Source organism: Littorina saxatilis, linkage group LG12 (assembly GCF_037325665.1).
Source record: "Littorina saxatilis isolate snail1 linkage group LG12, US_GU_Lsax_2.0, whole genome shotgun sequence".
Lineage (NCBI taxonomy): Eukaryota > Metazoa > Mollusca > Gastropoda > Littorinimorpha > Littorinidae > Littorina > Littorina saxatilis.
Window position 1 is genome coordinate 76,705,878 of NC_090256.1, and position 12,439 is coordinate 76,718,316.

The 12,439-nt window shown below is 43.9% G+C and overlaps 1 pseudogene; it reads right to left on the reverse strand.

Moving 5' to 3' along the window:
• Positions 1-5,582: 5,582 nt before the first annotated feature.
• On the reverse strand, positions 5,583-5,682 carry LOC138983400 (U6 spliceosomal RNA; annotated as a pseudogene).
• Positions 5,683-12,439: the final 6,757 nt, after the last annotated feature.

Sequence of the window (12,439 nt, forward strand, 5' to 3'; positions counted from 1 at the left end):
ACAAGGGGTGGTGTCCGCGCGAAAGCACCCAACCGGGCTGGACACAAGCAATGGTTAGGATTGGTTGAAACCAAAGACAAATCTCAGTCAAGTTTAAACCAGTCCGACCTAATGCTTGTTTCCGACCCAGTTGGGCACTTCCTCGTGCATACGACTCCAGAACATAACGTAAGGGCATAAACAACAGAAAGAAGGAAAGAAAGATCGAAAGAGACAGACAGAAAGAAAGAAAAAGTAAATAAAGAGATTCGCGCGCGCGCGCGCGTGTGTGTGTGTGTGTGTGTGTGTGTGTGTGTGTGGGGGTTGTCTGTGTGTGTGTGTGTGTGTGGGGGGTTGTCTGTGTGAGTGTGTGTGTGTGTGGGGTTGTCTGTGTGTGTGTGTGTGGGGGGGTTGTCTGTGTGTGTGTGTGGGGGGTTGTCTGTGTGTGTGTGTGTGTGGGGGGTTGTCTGTGTGTGTGTTGTGTGTGTGTGTGTGTGTGTGTGTGTGTCTGTGTGAGTGTGTGTGTGTGTGTGGGTGGGAGTAAACGGGGTAATGACTGAATGTAATAATATTTAACGTTGACACCTCATGTTTACTTAACTCACCTGCAATTTTAGTAAATCAACAACACCGAACTATCATATAAACAGGGTAATATTTCTTTTCAACATACTAAATCGTCACGCTCATAAGATAATTGCCTATGTCATTTTTTGATGTTTTGAGAAAAACGCAAAAAACTTTCTTTGGTTTCTGAACAATCTGCCTATCTCATTTTAGTTATAAGTTGCAAACTGCCTATCTCGAGCGGTGACAGCTGGATAAACTTGAGATAAAGAGCTGACAGCAACATTTTCAATCAGCAAAACTGTATAACAACCCACAAAGAGCTTTTGCATACTTTCACATTCTTGGACAAGTCTTCCTGTATCATAAAGAAAAAGTGCCTAACTCAAGAAACGAGATCGGCAGTTTTGCTTACGTTACCGTGGCAATGGTTTCCGATGGTCTAAGAGTTTGTACTCTCTAACACATGATAGATACCCTTCCAGTAGCTTCCCTTGTAGTTTCACTACAGAAATGCCTGACACTGAGATAGGTATTTTTCTTATGAGCGTGACGAAATATAAAAACAAGTCGCGTAAGGCGAAATTACTACATTTAGTCAAGCTGTGGAACTCACAGAATGAAACTGAACGCACTGCATTTTTTCACAATGACCGTAGTCCCCCGCTCGTGCAAAATGCCGTGAAATTAACGAGCCTGTTTAGCGCGGTAGTGGTTGCGCTGTGCTGCATAGCACGCTTTTCTCTACCTCTCTTCGTTTTAACTTTCTGAGCGTGTTTTTAATCCAAACATATCTTATCTATATGTTTTTGGAATCAGTAACCGACAAGGAATAAGATGAAATCGTTTTCGGAAAATTAATTTTAATCATAATTTTTATATTTTAAATTTTCAGAGCTTGTTTTTAATCTGAATATAACATATTTATATGTTTTTGGAATCAGAAAATAATGAAGATTAAGATGAACGTAATTTTGGATCATTTTATAAAATAATAATTTTAATTACAATGTGCAGATTTTTATTGACGAAAGTCATTAATTAATTTTTAAGCCTCCAAGCTGAAATGCAATACCAAAGTCCGGCCTTTGTCGAAGATTGCTTGGCCAAAATTTCAATCAATTTTATTGAAAAATGAGGGTGTGACAGTGCCACCTCAACTTGTACAAAAAGCCGGATATGACGTCATCAAAGACATTTATCGAAAAAATGAAAAAATATGTCTGGGTATATCATACCCAAGAACTCTCATGTAAAATTTCATAAAGATCGGTCCAGTAGTTTACTCTGAATCACTCTACACACACACACACGCACAGACACAGACACAGACACACACACAGACACACACACACACACACACACACACACACACACACACACACACACACACACACACACACAGACATACATCACCACCCTCGTTTCGATTCCCCCTCTATGTTAAAACAGGGACCTAATATAGGTCTATGGTTAAAACATTTAGTCAAAACTTGACTAAGTGTAAAACAAGTCGCGTAAGGCGAAATTACTACATTTAGTCAAGCTGTCGAACTCACGGAATAAAACTGACTCAACTCAACTCAATGCCCGTCACTCCTGTCAGGGTATGGGCCGCCAACAACAGCTCTTCTGTTGTTGACGTTTCTGTAGCGAAGTCTTTTTTTTGCAGGGTGGGGGTGCTAACCCCACGCCCAACCCTCCTCCTTTTTCAGCCGGGCTTGGGACCGTCCTTGGCGGAGTTGAATTAAACTGAACGCACTGTATTTTTTTTTCACCAAGACAGTACAGCTTCGTCAATCCCCGCGAGAAGGAAATCGCTCACCTCCCACGTGCAAAACGCAGTGATATGCACACGCCAGAACAGCGCGGTAGCGTATTGTGCTAAGCAGGAAAGCGCGCTTTTCTGTATTCGTGTCCATTACACCATATTATGGCGTTTTTCCACGCTGCAAGCTTTACGTAAAGTTGTCACTGCATAATTATATTACCCATTTCCAGGGGACAATACAAGATACAAGATACAAGATACAAGAAATTTTATTGTCCTCATCAATACAAGGAAATTTGGCATGTGTGTGGCAAGACATAATACACTGATACATAGACATTTACAAAGCAACAACTGAAGTTCAATATCAACACACCCTTACGCACACATACCCACTACTTCAGACACACAGGCTACATGTGCCCCTCGGACGTACGCAACCCACAATTCACCCAGCCATACAACTCCACATGCACTTACTCATTCATGCAGCACTCTAGCGCCCGGCCATGCACAACTCACACACTGGAACCCTCGTACGGCTACATATGACACCCGCACAAACATTACAGCCTCAAACATCGTACTAGATCTACAACTAACAAGCATACATCCACTATCAAACACCGAATACATCATCACACATTACATCATAACATATTGCATTATAACACACGCACAAACATTACAACATCAAACATCGTACTATAATCTACAACTAACAAACAATCATACACTATCAAACACCAAATATATCATCGTACATTAAATTACATCATACCCCCCCACCCCACCATACATTCACAATCGACACAGAATACATCATCATACATATACATTACATCATAACCCCCATACATGCGCAATCAACACATAGTACATCATCATACATTACATTACAACATAACACCCCCCCCCCATCATACAAAGTAAACAGACGTCAACATTTCACTCTTACCCCCCCCCCCCCCCGCCAATCACACGTCCTCTACCCTACCATCGCTCACACCTACTACACATCACCCATAGTCCTCCAAGTCACAGTTCACAGCACTCATTGTCCTTCCGCAGTCACAGTTCACATCACCCATAGTCCTCACATCACAGTTCACATCACCCATAGTCCTCACAGTCAAATTTTACAGCACTCAAGTCTATCTAGCATACTGTCACATTCACAGGGACTGGTTGTAGAGTCGTATAGCCATCGGGAGGAACGAGTCCCTCATCCGGTTCGTCCTGGCCCGCCAGCACCTCAAACGGCGTGATGACTCACGCGTGGGCTCGCACGATGCGAGCGCCTGGTGCAGAGGGTGGCGGTCGTCAGAGCGGATCATGCTCAGCTTCCTCAGCGCCACACTCGGGAATCGAGTGCTGAGAGGCTGAAGCTCAGAGCCAATGATGGAGCCTGCTCTCTTCACAATCTTCTCCAACCTTTCCATGTCGCCTTTCTTTGCACTGCTGTGGTAGCAGAGCTGGTTGAAGGAGACGACACTCTGAATAGTCGCCTGGTAGAAGAGATGGAGGATCTGTGGGTAGACGTGGAACTGCCGCAGCTTCCTCAGGAAGAAGAGCCTCTGGTTTGCCCGCTTGCACACGGCGTCCACGTTTGGCGACCAGTCGAGCTGGTTGTCGATGATGGTGCCCAGATACTTGTAGGTATCCACCATCTCGACTGGTTCGCCCTTGATGATGATGGGGTCGACGGCGGACTTGGTTCGTCGGAAGTCCATGATGAGTTCCTTCGTCTTGCTCACGTTGAGCTCCAGGAAGTTGTCGTCGCACCACTGCACCAGCTCCTCCACTGCGTGTCTGTACGCCGATTCGTCGTTCTTCAGGATGAGACCTGACAGGGATGTGTCGTCTGCAAACTTCAGCAGCAGGTTGACAAGATCCCTGAGGCGACAGTCGGCGGTGTACAGCGTGAAGAGCGTGGGAGACAGCACGCAGCCTTGGGGGGCGCCTGTATTGGTGGCGACAGCCTCGGACAAGACTTGTCCAATACGGACCCGCTGGGTTCGCTTCGTAAGGAAGCTGAAGACCCAACTGATCAGCACTGGATTGACGTCGAACTCCAGCAGCTTCCTCATCATGAGATGAGGCTGGATGGTGTTGAAGGCGCTGCTGAAGTCGATGAACAGGACCCTGGCGTAAGAGGAGGGCTTCTCCAGGTGGGCGGAGACGTTGTGGACGAGGGTCAGGATCGCATCTTCAGTACTCCGGTTGCGGGTGTATGCAAACTGAAGAGGATCCTGATGGTCCTCTGTCTCCAACCTCAGCCTCCGAAGGACCAACTTCTCAGCGCACTTGAAGGGGATGGAGGTGAGCGCTACGGGCCTGTAGTCGTTCAATGTCAAGGGATTGGGCTTCTTGGGTACAGGAACAATGATGGAGCTCTTCCAGATTGCAGGGATGGAATGTTCGTCGAGGGACCTCTGGAAGAGCTCGCGGTAGACAGGGGCAAGGGAGTCTCCGCATTCCCGTAGAAGCCTGCCAGTGATGTTGTCTGGGCCTGCGGCACTGCGTGCCTTGACCTTCTTGAAGGTCGACCGGACTTCGTCGGTGGTGATGATGATGGGCGTGGACGGGCGGCTGAGCACCTCCTCCATGACTTTCCGTTGTTCTTCGCTGAAGTCACGCTGATCGAACCGGGCATAGAAAGTGTTCAGCTCTCCTGCCAGCTTCGCCTCATCCGTCGTCTTGAGTGGGACTTTCTTCGGCTTGTAGCCGGTGATGGTCTGGACGTCCTGCCAGTACTGCCTGGAGTTGCCCTCTCTAAAGTTATTCTCCAGCTTGGTCGCGAAGCGACGTTTGTCCTCTCTGATCTGCTTGGTAAGTTGCCGCTGGACAGCCTTCACCTCGTCGCGGTCACCGCTCTTGAACGCCTCCCCCTTCCTGTAGAGCAGCCTCTTCAAACCCGGTGTTACCCAAGGCTTGGTGTTGGGGTAGACTGTGCAGGACTTGGTCTCAAGAACAGTGTCCGCGCAGAAGGCGATGGCCTGTAAAGAAATAATCCACTGTCCTCTCTCTCTTTCTCTCTCTCTCTTTCTCTCTTAATTAAATTTTTTTTGTGGGAGGGGGGGGGGGGGGGGTTGCGGGAGGGGTAGCAGTGCGGATAAATAAATATAGCTTACTGACCCAACGAAAGGACATTCTATGAAAATGAAAATGTGGGTTATAGTGTTGAGTAGATCGTAAATCTGGTCAGAGGTGGTGTGGTTTTTTTTGTCTCGATGGGCGAACAAAAGATACTTGAAAAAAAACTAAAAATATGGAACGCTTCACGATTGTGCGTGTCATCCTTGCGTCAGGGGCCATGCTAATCTTCTCTGTATATTTTAGTATATGTACCGCGTTAACAGTACACGATTACGTTGGTTTGACCTAACTATATATTCCCCAATAAATACCTAAAGAAAATTTGCAGGTGTAACTGAATCTACTGATTCAGATCTGAGCGATGTAGCCGCACTGCTAACTCCTCCTCCTTCGTTCAAAAAATTGACCCAGCATCAAATTTTGCCACTTGAAAATGCTAGAAGAGTGTCGTAACTAAGGAATTGTGTATATGCCACTGACTTTCTGTCAACCATGGGTTGAGTAGTTTTTTTTGCATTTGCTTAGACTGACAGAAATGAACGCATATGTTGCGAAATACACGGGAAGCGACTCTGGCGACGTCTCGGCGCTGATGCACAGTTATGTCCCTTGCTCAGTGCGTTTCCGTCGTTGCAATGCACTGGAGCTCCTGTGTTGCAATGCAGCGGGATACCGCAACGCCGCAATAGAAAAAAAACACCTCTGCGGTTTAAAAAAAAATTAAGCCGAATGCCGGAATGGTGGAAAGAACAAATTCCGCGGTAAAAAAACAAACAAACCAGAATTTTAAAAAACCCACCTACGTGAACAACAAAACAGCCAAATGCGATCACTGAGTCTGTCATACATGAATGGTGTCATTTCTGTTACATTATTGCAATCATTCAATGCATTGCATGGCAAAATACTTGCTTCCGGTCGATTTTTTCTTTCCTCAGTGTTTTGAACACACCGAATACGTTTTCTGTTGCCTTCTCTGACGCGAACGGATATTCCATGATGTTGTTGTTGTTCAGGTTGTTGTTGCTGCTGCTGCCGCTACTGCCGCTACTGCTGCTATTTCGGTAACACGGTTCAATTGTTTTCTTCTTCTGCTCTTTTTACATTTAGTCAAGTTTTGACTAAATGTTTTAACGTTGACTGGGAATCGAGATGAGGGTGTGTGTGTATGTGTGTGTGTGCGTGTGTGTGTGTGTGTGTGTGTGTGTGTGTGTGTGTGTATGTGTCAAGTTAACTTTCTGAGCTTGTTTTGAATACAACCTATCATATCTATATGTTTTTGGAATCAGGAAACGATAAAGAATAAGATGAAATCATTTTTGGATCGATTTCTTAAATTTTAATCGTAAGACTAATTAATCTATTCTTGTTAATTGTGATCACATTTTAAGAGTAAACATGACATATGTATATATTTTTAGATTCAGAATGTCATGAAGAATACGATGCAATCAATTCTAAATCTGTTTGCGAAAAATCGATTTTAATGACAACTTTAATGAGCAAACTCATTAATTAATTTGTAAGCCTCCAAGCTGAAATGCAATACCAAAGTCCGGGCGTCGTCGAAGATTACTTGACCAAAATTTCAACCAATTTGGTTTAAAAATGAGAGCGTGACAGTGCCGCCTCAACTTTCACGAAAAGCCGGATATGACGTCATCAAAGACATTTATCAAAAAAAATTAAAAACATATCTGGGGATATCATACCCAGGAACTCCCATGTGAAATTTCATGAAGATCGGTCTAGTAGTTTTCTCTAAATCGCTCTACACACACACACACACACACACACACACACACACACACACACACACACACACACACACACACACACACACACACATACACCACACCCTCGTCTCGATTCCCCCCTCTACGTTAAAACATTTAGTGAAAACTTGACTAAATGTAAAAAGAACGCTACACAATGCTCACAGTAAGTATACAAGTATAACGCTTTCCAAGTTTCGCTAAACACGTCTCGTCTTATTACGAGAGATGTGGCATGAGACAATCAAAGATTGACCTAATGACCCTGCACCACCTACACTTTATCTAGTCAGCCCAGAAAACAACCTAAGAATTATTGCAAGATTTGATTTTTTTATGTCTACTTGTAGAGAAAATTTAGCCCTTTAACATAAAAATGATCTAGGAAAATCTACGGTTTATTTACTGAGATAAAATTAAATAAAGCATAATTAATCCCACGTTCTCATTCATTCAGGCAACATTGTACAGCCATAGCGGGAAGGTGTGCGGCGTATCACTCAACACCTTATCAGCGGCATGGTTCAGATTGCCTTGGCTGCATCCGGTACCATCGTTAGTGAGCCTGTTACAAAGGATGCTACGACCCGTTGGAATGCGTTTGCTTAATCGCGTCGTTTCCGCGTTTTTTTGGGCGTCAGTGGTTGAACTTTCACTTCGTGGATGTCGACACTCCAAATCCATGAAGGTCAGTGACTTTTTATCATTGAAATGTACATTTTTGTTCAATCATTTGATGAGTACGTTAGAAAGGTTTACTTGTATTTGAAAGAGGTCTGCTTCCATTCTTTTGTATGGTTCCCCGTTTGCACAGTGTTGCTGTTTTGATCCAATTCCTCAATTGTTTTCGATAATTCGGTGTTTTTGTGTGTGCAGCTTCTGATATGGATGAAACAGAAGGGCTTTGCTGTATATGTAAATCTGTATGCAACATCACCATAAAGCCCCTAGACAGTGCAACATTGAGAGTAGAAGGCGCCAGAGGTAAATATTGTTTCACGATAATGAATCAAACAATTGGTGCTTGGTTAAGATTATTAGTGAGGGCAGAATAGTCCGTTTCAATCAATGAAGATTAATACATAAATATTCATGCAGTTTTTGGACATCTCTCTCTCTCTCAGTCTCAATCTCTCTCTCTCTCTCTCTCTCTCTCTCTCTCTCTCTCTCTCTGTCTCTCTCTCTTCCCGAGCTCTCTTTCTTTGCAAAACACACACACACACACTCACACACACCCACACCGGCCCACACACACACACACACACACACACACACACACACACACACACACACACACACAATGATGTGATTTGCCAAAAAAATAAAGCGCGTACCTGTGCATTCATTCGATAAAAAAAGAAAATTGGAAATCTGATTATAATGAATCGTAACAAACGTTATTTTTATTTTAGACCGAAATATGACAAATGACATTTTACATAGATCTCGACGGTCATAATTGCCAGCGTTATCCCGGAGAACTATGAATGGCTCGTTCTAAGTAAAACATCATTTTGGGGTTTAAAATGCAAATTACGTATAATTAATGAATCGGGTATATAATTATATAAATATATATATGTACACTCGCGCACGCGCGCAAAACACACATGAGCAACGGTTTGTGTTTGTTAGTTCATATGTCATGTCTTGTCAACAGGAATCAACAGTGCAAGCAAGAAAAGAGGTGATAGTGTGCAAGCGACCACGGGACAACGAGTTCACAAAGAATGTCGTAAACTTTACACCAACACACACGTCATTGAAAGAGACCTGAGAGCACAGAAGAGATTGCATGATGAAGTTGATCAGGCAGGTCCAAGTCTTCGATCACAACAAAATGCCTTTGACTTTGCTACTTGTTGTTTATACTGTGGAACCATGGCGAATCTTGCAGCCAAAAACGCGCCTGACAAAGCCTTCCAGGTTCGTACGTTTTCGTTCCAGGACTCAGTATTTGCCTCGTGCGACAACAGACAGGATGAGTGGTCAGACACAGTGCGGGGGCGACTGGAATATGCGAGAGACTTGCATGCAGCTGATTCTATTTATCACAAAACCTGTGATGTCAACTTCAGGACAGGAAAGCAGATCCCACAGCGGTTTCAAGTCACTTCGTCAACATCATCATCTAAAAGGCCTTGTCAAAGAGGACGACCAAAAGATACAGACAAGAGAAATGCGTACGAACAAACAGTTCAGTACCTATGTGAAAATGATGACGAGCAAATCACCATCGGTGAACTCGTCGAAAAAATGAACGAGTTCTCAATACACCCACCAACACATGAAAGACAAACTGTTGGAAACGTTTGCAGACAGAATCATTGTCACGGAAGTAAATGGAGAAGCCAATGTTGTAACATTCCGAACAACAGCTAGAACTCTTCTCCATGACTTTTTTAGCGCTCCCAAAGCAACAAATGACGAAGAAGAAAAGCTTAGGGTAGTGAAGGCTGCGGCTGAGATGATCAGAAACGACGTTAAAGCAGCTGCAACAGCAAGCAGCCACTATCCAACATCCGATGACATAGCGTCCGTGACCAAGAATCTAGATTTTGTTCCTCAGTCTCTTCAGGTTCTGCTTCGCACGATATTTAGTGAGAAGGATGCGGACGTCAAGATTGCTTCAATCGGCCAGGCGATTGTGCAAGCTGCTCGTCCGAGAGTTGTTACTGCCCCATTGCAAGTTGGACTCGGTAACCAAATGCATCAACACTTCGGTTCAAGGTTTCTGATTGATGTTTTCAATACCATGGGATTCACTTCATCCTACACAGAGGTACAAAAGTTCGAAGCAAATGCAGCAGTTTCTCAGAGTACAGACATACCTAGATATCAAAGTTCTTTTCTCCAATACGTCGCTGACAATGTCGACCATAATTCCAGCACCCTTGATGGTCACAACACATTCCATGGGATGGGAATAGTAGTTTCCAAGATTAGCAAACAAGTCCCAGCTTGCTGACGAAATATGGAAAATTGCCAACGTTGACATGCCAGAGCTACCAAAGTGTGATGTTGAAGTCCAATACATCCTGGACGGAGGGGCTCTTCTACAGCTGATACCTTGGCCTCGAGGTGCAACATTTGCTGCAATAATATGTTCTTACGTCCAGTTTGTTCAGCACAGGTTCCAGAATGCAACCGTGGTTTTCGATGGATACAACTCTGGTCCATCTACCAAGGATGTCACTCACATCCGTCGAGCCAAGGGAAAGTGTTCACCTAAAGTCGTCTTCAAGCCGGAAATGTCATTGCAGGCAAGAAAGGATGTGTTTCTCTCCAACAAGAAGAACAAGCAGCGGTTCATTAACCTCCTCTCTGAAGCCCTGGCTGCAAACTTGTGTCCGACGGTGTGTGCTGACGGAGATGCAGACTACATGATAGTTGCTCAGGCTCTAGAGAGTTCAAAGACACAGGTTACTATTGTTGTAGGAGACGACACTGATTTGCTGGTTCTCCTTTGTCACCATGCCTCGGACAACCATCGTGACATCTTTTTGGAACCAAGCCACAGGACAAGTACCAAGACAGTCAAGCTATGGAATATCAGGCATACCAGGTGTCTTGGCAGTCTATGCCAAGTCCTACCAGTCATCCATGCTGTCAGTGGTTGCGACACAACGTCAAGGCCATTTGGAGTAGGCAAGCGAAGTGCATTTCGCAAATTTCAGAGATCTAAAGAACTCAAGAGTCTGGCTTCCATGTTTCTTACAGACTGTACACCGAGCAACAGCACTGAAGCTGGGGAGAAAATACTTGTCTCACTTTATGATGGAACATCTCCCGACTGCCTGGATGACTTGAGGTACAACATGTTCTGCACGAAAGTTGCAGGGGGAACTTCGTTTTTACAAATGCATTGTCTTCCTCCAACGTCTGCTGCAGCAAAATACCACAGTCTTCGTGTGTATCTACAAGTACAAGAGTGGGCAGGAACTGTCTTGGAACCTCAAGATTGGGGCTGGAAGACAGCTGGAGACAACCTGGTACCCTGTACCACTGATCTCCCTCCAGCACCTTCCAAGCTGCTGTCAGTCATCAGATGCAACTGCAAATCTGACTGTGATACCAAGCGCTGCAGTTGTAGAAAACACGGTCTGGATTGCTCCTCTGCTTGTGGTGAATGCCATGGGCTTGAATGTTCCAACGCTTATGTCATGTGCGCAGACGAGAATGACACAGACGACTAAAAGAGATACAGGGTCCAGGGCACGTGATATGTTCGTGCATATAAGAAATAAGTTGTTTTGTCTTGTGTACAAAGATGCTAATTCAGCAGCAAATAGACATCAATCATACAATGTGTGCAGTTCATTGCCTTTTTTGCACAGAACTGACATTGTGCTTCAAAAGGAAACTTGCAAGTCTTAAGGTGACATTATTTGTGCAGAGACTGAGTGGACTGCTTCAGAACAAGGTCATACAAATCTGACTCGGCCTTTTTTCAGCCTCTTCAATTCTATTTCAAAGTGCAACTGTATCAATCAAAAGACTCGATGAGCAGCCTACATCAAGACATAAATAACTAAAGACAGTCACAAGCTGTGACTGAGTAGGATAAGTTTTTCTTAGTTATTACTAAAACATTAACACAAAGTCGTGTTTTTTAATTTGTTTAAACGATACCAAAAAATATTATCATTATCATCATCGTGTGAAAGCATTCCTGATGCCAAACCTGAAAACATTAACCAAAAATATGGATTACTTGGTCTACAAAGAGCGCACACGGCTTGATATTCGGGAAAAAAGGTAAGCTTGACCTTGACCTGACCTACTTTTGAAATGGTAAGTTATATTTTCCTAGATCTTTTGTATGTTGTAGCGGTAACATAAAACTATCAAAAAAACTTCACAGAGCAAATCTTGCAATAATTCTGAGGTTCCTATGGTTGAATTCATAGAATGACTGGATAACAGGGGACTTTTGGCAAGATGTACTTGATATTACTGTACTCTTTGAAGATTAAACCTGTTGAGTCGGCAGCGGCGTATCTTAGTTTGTATTTTGCGGATGTATTTTTTTAATAAAAATAAAAAAATAATAATGAAAGGTAGTCTTCTCGTTGATTTTTTCTCAACCTTTCCCCTTTTCTTCCTTTCACACTTTCTACCCCACCTATGTTGACCAAGTTTTTTTTAGCCGAGACCAACTGTGCTGCAGCAGGTCACTCATATTTGTAGTCACGGTAACTGTGTAGCAACTGTGTATCAACACGCTGGAATGCAGGCGTTGGATCGA